The sequence below is a fragment of the Onychomys torridus genome, chromosome 6 (genome assembly GCF_903995425.1).
Source record: "Onychomys torridus chromosome 6, mOncTor1.1, whole genome shotgun sequence".
NCBI classification, from domain to species: Eukaryota; Metazoa; Chordata; class Mammalia; order Rodentia; family Cricetidae; genus Onychomys; species Onychomys torridus.
The window spans coordinates 37,116,580-37,123,815 of record NC_050448.1 but is presented as its reverse complement, the minus strand read 5'-3'; the positions used below and the strand labels follow the sequence as shown (position 1 = coordinate 37,123,815).

Genomic DNA, 7,236 nt, shown 5'->3' with positions numbered 1-7,236 from the left:
GTTGGGCATGAATCCCAGCCTTTGGGAGGCAGAGGCAGGCAGATCTTTGAGTTTGAGGCCAGCCTGGTCTATAGCAAGAGAACCAGACCAGGCAGGGCTTCATAGAGAAACTCTGTCTCGAGAAAAAAAATTAATTTGTGTTGGCAGCATTTGTAGCTTGATGAGTTCCTGTGGCCTGGGTTCAAACTTTACTTCTCTTTATTAGTTGTGGCTCAGTTTCCTCAGCTATAAAGTGGCAATGACAATATCTAACTTATGGGGTAATAGCAAGGGTTAAATGAGACACTCAGTGAGTGTGAAGTACCTAGAATGTCCTGATATGTAAGTGTTCATAGGTACATGCAAAAATACAGTGAACAGCACAGCATGTGGTAGGCTGGGAGCCAGATCTAGGGGGCTCATTACAGCTCCCACAAACCCTCTGTGGCACAATTAGGGCAGTGAGTCTTAACCATAGGTAGACTTGGGAAGCCAGGGTGACAGCTCAGCTTGGAAAGGTGCTTGCCACCAAACCTGAAAACCTAAATTTAATCCCTGCACACACCTGATGGGAGGAGAGAACTAACCCCTTCAAATTGTCCCCTGCCCTCGACATGTGTGCTAGAGTATGTAACCCCCCCCCTTACAAATAACCTAAATACAAACTTTTAGTAGGCCTTGGGACCAGCAGAATAAAGATGGGGAAATTATTGGGGTTTCCTCCCTACCTTGGAATACTAGAGAGATCCACAGTGTGACTTTTAGAGAACTCACCATTAGTGATCAGCATAGGACTAATCTAACAGACCCGTTCTAACTTGCTCAGGCTCTGGTTTCTGCAGGTTTTGTCTAGCTCTAAGACTTTTCCAGCATATCTCCCAAACTTGGCGTTAAATGGATGAGTTAGTTGTGGAGTCCTGATATCTTCCAGCATCTGAAACTATCTGGATGAACATGAAGATGAGGAAACAGGAAGAAAGGAGAGGTTCCTTGTGGGTAGCTTTCAACCCTTAGGTGTCATTGCCTAGTTATGCCAGCAATTGCCCGTGGAGGTTGAAGTCATTTACAGCTATAAGAAATGGGGCTCGGGACTGGAGAGATGGCTCAGCAGTTAAGAATACCAACTGCTCTTCCAGAGGACCTGGGTTCAAGTCTCAGCGCCCATGGCAGCTCACAACTGTCTATAACTCCAAGATCTGATACCCTCACACAGACATACATGCAGGCAAAACATCAATGCACATAAAATAAAAATGAATAAATTTAAAAAAAGAAATGTAGCTCTGTGCTTCTTCCTTTGGAATCAGAAAGACTGCCTTTTCCATAATATTATGGTCGCCTTTCTATACATGAGTTACGACGTCTCTAAATTACAACCACAACATTATGAGTAACAGGATAAATTCCTCTCTGCCTCCTTTCATCTCTGAAGCCTTGAGGAAGAGGAGGTGGGGTGGTAAGGCCCAGATATAATAAAAATGAGGGTGGGGGCCATGCCTATGCCACAAAAGGCAGCCAGCAGCAGACTGCACCTAAATGCTCACAATGCAGACAAATAGCTCCTCCACGAGATAGGAAGAAGGACAAAGAGGAGGAGTATGGAGAATGAGACTTTCTAAGTACTGCTCTGTCCCTAGAGTGTATTGCCCAGCCTTCTCTGAGGATCAGGATACTCTTTCCAGGGAGCAGTTTGGTGTTGTCTTTTAAATAGTTTTCAATAACTCACTAAGATGTATTTCACGAGGTCTCACAGGCATGAGCAGTTCCTGGGTGGTTCCTCGGTGCTCTGATGAGATTTCTTTCTGACCAGCTCCGCAGAGCTGCTTTGTCACCTCTAAAATGGACAGCATGACACCTGCACTGTAATGTTTTGGGAGTAGCCAGATAAAGTCAATGGTACCCTCCTTTCCTTCACCTTTCTTGTGCATGTCAGCCTGCCATCCTACACACCTCTGGAGTGGATTCCCCTTTCCATCCTTTCTGTATCTGGTGCAGCATCTCTCACAGGACTGTCTCAAGTCTTCAAGAGGTTGTCCCGTTTCAAATGCCGGAGGAATCTTTCAGACTGCAGTGATCCTCCTCCTCCCGAAGCACATGGGTAGTAGTTAGATTCCAAACCCTAGCTCTATGACCTTGTGGCCAGCTGTCTCCACCTCCCACTCCACCTCAGTGTCCATACACAGCTGTCCCCTAAACACAACACACAGCAGGGTCCACCTTGCTCCCAGACTCTGGATCTCACAAAGCTCTTGCTCTATATGAGACGCTTAGCTTTCTTCCACCCAGAGCATTTCCATAAACTTTCAAGACTTGGACCACAGATGTGTCTTCTCTTCCACCTGGGGAACGCATCCTGTATCACCAGCAGCCCGCTTCCTTTCTTTAGGACCTTGCTGCCGTCTACTGCAGCAGTGCAGATGCAGTGTGCCACATGGGTCTGCAAAGAGGAGGGACTCGAGATGAGCTGACAACTGCCAAGAGCCCCGGAGCCGTCCCTTCCTCCTTTCCTTTTACACAGCAGGGTTCCCTTGTACAGAAAGCTCAAAATTTAGGATGTTGGACTCCCCCCACCAATGGTATGAAAGCATTAGGTGTCTGATGAAACCATATTTCAATATACTTTTCACCGAAGTCTAGTCTTTCCCAGGCTAGCTATATGTGGTACTTACCATGCTAGGTAGTGGTGATGTATCTCAGTTCCCAGTCAGCCAAGTATCACAAAGCAAACAACTATGTGCTTCGTGTTCTGCATCATAGCTACACTATGACATTGAATAATCTAGGCGTGCTGAATGCACTTTCCACTTACCTTCAATTTCTGATGGGTTTTGGGGATATCAGACCATTCTAAGGAAAGGAACATCTGCATTCTTTTCCCAGCTTGGAAATCAATTTCTTCTTTGGGTTTAAAAAAAATAACAATGAAAAAGCAAGCATGACTCTCTTCCTCTGATTAGAAAATCCCAGTGTTTGGGGTCACGAGATAAGCACAGCATTTGGGGTGTGGGAACCAGCTCTGATGCAGTCAGATGAAGATGATGGTGCTTCTCAAGCCTGACACCCCACTGTAGTTAGAGTTTCCTTCTCCAATGGCTTTACCAGGGGATCATCCTCAGTGTTTTCATGGGGAAATAAATTAAGTGAATGGAGAACTTTAAGGTTTATGCAGAAAAGAAATTGAAAGCAAAAGACAAATTTGAAAAACACTGAAGAACTTCTACACAGGAAAAAAAAAAAGGAACATGTTTGTGATATACTCAGAAAAGTGTATGAGTGTAAAAGAAGCCACATACAACAGGCTGTATGCTGCACAATTCTATTTATATGACATTCTGGAAGATGGTACATAGTGGATAGGACTTCAGTGTTTGCAGGGTTGAGAGTGTGAAAAGCTGATTGACTATAAAAAGGACGTAAGGAATTTAGGGGTAACAGCCCTTTTGGATTTTGATTCTAGTATTATGGTAAGACTGTCGAAACTCTTTGAAGCATGCACCTAAAATGGGTGAGTTTTACTGTGTGTAAATTATATTCCCTTAAATCTCACAGGCAGGATGATCCTGTTGTGAGATAATCTTTCTGTACACTGTGAAGATGTCTCTCTGCCTAAGGCACCTTCTGATTGGTTTATTAAAGAGTTGAATGGCCAATAGCTTGGCAGGAGAAAACAAGTGGGCTTCTGGAGAGAGAGTGGAAGAATCTAAGGCATGCAGGATTTCACCAGCCAGTGAGACACAGAGGGAGCCAGATGTATAGTATGGAGGACAGGTAATGAGCCACATGGCAGAAAGTAGATTAATATAAATGGATTAATTTAAGTGATGAGAGCCTAAGCTAAGGCCAAGCTTTCATAATTAATAAGAAGTCTCTGCGTCATTATTTGGGAGCTGGCAGTACAAAGAAAGTTGGACTGCATGAGTCTGGTGGGACAAGTAGGGAAGGGTATGTGGCAGTGTTTAGGCAATGGCTGCTTGTATATTGCTGAGTTACACGTTAAGATTCTGTGCCAACACTTTGGCTGCAGAGCATAGTGTCAAGCAATCTCAAGTGGACTGGGAAGCTCACTCCACTCTGGCTAGCTTTCATGGTATTAGAAAGTGCTAAGCAGGCTGTTTAGGAGAAAAAAAAAATCAGTGGTCTTACCCAGCACTGGACCATGCACAATCCATACTGATCTGCCAGGGAAGATGTGCCTACTGCTGCAGTACTGGTGTGACTGTTATGGGATGAGAAACTCCTTTCTTGTTGAATTTGTTGAGGCCTGCTCCATAGGAGAGAATTTCATGACTAGTACTGTAAACCTCATCAAAAGCCCATGGCTGGGGAGGTTATAAGCCCTAGGGTAGAGCCTATTATTATTTTTGCAGCATTCTTATGTCAATTTGATTTCTAAATATAGATGCTTATACCTATAGACTTGGGCTGCTCTCAGCTTTAGTCAGAGAAGATTGCTTTTGCAGTAGGCAGGGGTTAGTGCAGAGACTCAGTCAAAGTGCTGAGAATAACTGAGCATGAGTACTCAGTCCTAAACAGGCTGATGGAATGGCATCTTTATAACTTCCCACCCCTGCCAAGGATTAGAGAACATTATGGAAGAAGTGAAAAGAGTGTAAGAACCTGAGGAGGCGTGTTAGGAAATACACGACTAGACATGACATGGTGTTGCTCTCATGAACTCATGGTGGCTGGGGTTACCTGCATGAGACCTGCATAAGATCAAGCCAGCTCGAATTCCAGCTTAGAGCAGGGAGAAACTCTTGAGGCCTCCTCCTTACTGAGGAGCTGTTGGCAGTTGATAGCTTCCAGAGGGAGGGAGAATCATTCTTTTTTGGGCATAGCCACTGGTGTGTCTCCCATGGATGGCTCCGTTTCTAGGCACCTACAGGCATCACAGGTAAGACTTAATGGGTTATTAACAACAATAACAAAAAGACATGGAGTTGGCAGAGGCCATATTGGTAGTACCTGAGGAGAGCAGGAGATGGGAAACAAGGGTAGATTTGATTGTATTTTGCTGTACACATGCATGAGTTTCTCAAAGAATTAAAAAAATAAAATAAAATAAAACACTAAAATGTATTGTCTGTGGCTGATTATCTTTGAAAAGAGTTCTGTTGTTGCTAAAAGCCAATCAGAAACCAACAGCATGGGATGAGTTAGTATTCAAGAGTAGCTGAGCCGGGCAGTGGTGGCACACGCCTATAATCCCAGCACTTGGGAGGCAGAGGCAGGTAGATCTTTGTGAGTTTGGGGCCAGCCTGGGCTACAAAGCAAGTTCCAGGACAGCCTCCAAAGCTACAGAGAAACCCTGTCTCGAAAAACAACAACAACAACAAAAATTATTTAAAAAAAAAAAAAAAAAGAGTAGCTGAGGTCTGTTTGGAGGGCAATGCCTCTCTTTATTGTCGCCCCCCCCCCCCCCAGATCTGTTTTACTGAAAGACAGGAACCAGAAAGAAGAGCCACAAAGGAGGCTATGCACATTTCCCAGACTTACTCCCAGCATTTCCTCCCTGGGAATTCTGTTTTAATAAGCACTCTGTGTTCTCCCAATTGAGGACCACAGGTGTGGAAGCTGTCTGTCAGCCTGGAATGGCCAGCTACATGGTACCCTCAGTGGGAGCAGGTACAAAGGAACCCTACCTGGTTAACCCCAAATAAGCAGGGTCTCCTGACCCCTGAACAGCAGTGAGAACACAGCAATGAACAGCTCTGGAAACTTCTGTTAGCCTGAAGAGCTAGCCGAGCAAGTCATTGCTGACTTCATGGCTGGCCTCCAGGAGCCAGAACTCAGGGTTGGGAAATGCTTCCCGCCAGAAGCCCTTTGATGGGCCCACCCACTCTTCCACATCATTCCCACATCTTGTTATTACCATCTGCCCAAATTTTCCATTCCTGCCCGAGCTCTGGGCATTTTACGGTTTATGAAAACTGCTTGAGTTTTGTTGGCAAATATCAGGACTGACTGAGGATATTAGTTGGGAGACATGAAATTCTTTTGTCCCTGCACCTCCATCTCACATCAAATGTACAGACCTCTGTGTGCTCAGCTCTTCTCTGAAGTCCAGGCTCCCATGCTGCGATCCTCCTCACAGGACTCTGGACATGGCCTTCCTGGAATCCCCGCACCTGCCCATTCCCCAGGACGAGCTAATGGGCTTCCAAGAATCCTCCTCAGATGCCAGCTTCTGTCCTGTGACCCCACTTTCATGACCCTGTCTCTTCCCAGAAGCAGTGACAGGTGCTCAGGTACAAGATGGTGACAGCTTCTTGCCAAGGCTGGTTCCAGATGCTTCTTTCTTGGTCTGCTAATCCCATCCCTGCCTTGCTAAACAGTACACTTACCACTTTTTCTTTCTTTCTTTCTTTCTTTTTTCTTTTTCAATTAAACCCTCCTCTGTTTAAACTAATCAGGAAAGGGACCATTTCAATCCATGCCGAATTCCACAACAACTTCCCTGTGCCCTTAGGATAAACCCAGAAACCGCACCCCACCCTCCCTCCTAGACCTCACTTTCCTCTATCCTCTGTCACTAGGCTCCATGCTGTCTCAACTTTTCCTCCTCAAGGACCAGTTGCATCCATCAGCCCCGTCTGCTCCTCCTCAGTGTTGCTGAAGCCAGGCTCCCTTCTCATTATGGTCATCGCTATGTGGCATCTCTTCAGTCAATTCCAATCTATATAGCCCTCCATTCCTAAGTGGCCTCAGTGTTGTTACGCTAATCTCCTTCTCTTTTTTAGCCTTTACCACTATCAAATACTGGAACAACCATATTTCATGCATATTTGCTATCTATCTCCTCATACTAACTTGAGATCCAAATGGCCCAGGCCTTTACATTATATCCTATTGTATCATTCTAAGTCAGAACAAGAAAGAAATGACAGCGCACTCAAACTTGGTTAGATTTAAAATTGTAAGACTGGGTTGATTTCAAAAGATAGGGGTGACAAAGTTTAGTTCAATGCTCAGGCTAGCAAAGCCAGAGTATGTAGAGATAAGGACTCCAAGAGGCAAGGGCCATGACTGTTAGCTGTACACCCAGGGCAACATGGCAGGGATGAAGGTACACCCATCACTCTTCTCTTTCACAACCTCCCAGTCTCCTGCTGGCGGTTATCTTTATCCAATAAGAAGCAGGAGAGCCCAGGAGTGGGGACAGTCTTCACGGATTTGTCTCCTGGGACATGGAGTGGAGAAGAGGAAATAATGCACCTGAAGGTGTAAACAGGGCTCCCAAGGCCCACCAGATTCTCC

The 7,236-nt window shown here is 45.3% G+C and overlaps 1 long non-coding RNA gene across 1 annotated transcript; it reads right to left on the bottom strand.

Annotated features, from left to right (window-relative positions):
• Window positions 1-1,227: 1,227 nt before the first annotated feature.
• Window positions 1,228-3,601, bottom strand: LOC118585799. Its single transcript, XR_004945228.1, has 2 exons — window positions 2,789-3,601; window positions 1,228-2,416 (listed from the first exon to the last, which is right to left on the bottom strand). It is a non-coding gene; the product is annotated as an uncharacterized LOC118585799 (long non-coding RNA).
• Window positions 3,602-7,236: the final 3,635 nt, after the last annotated feature.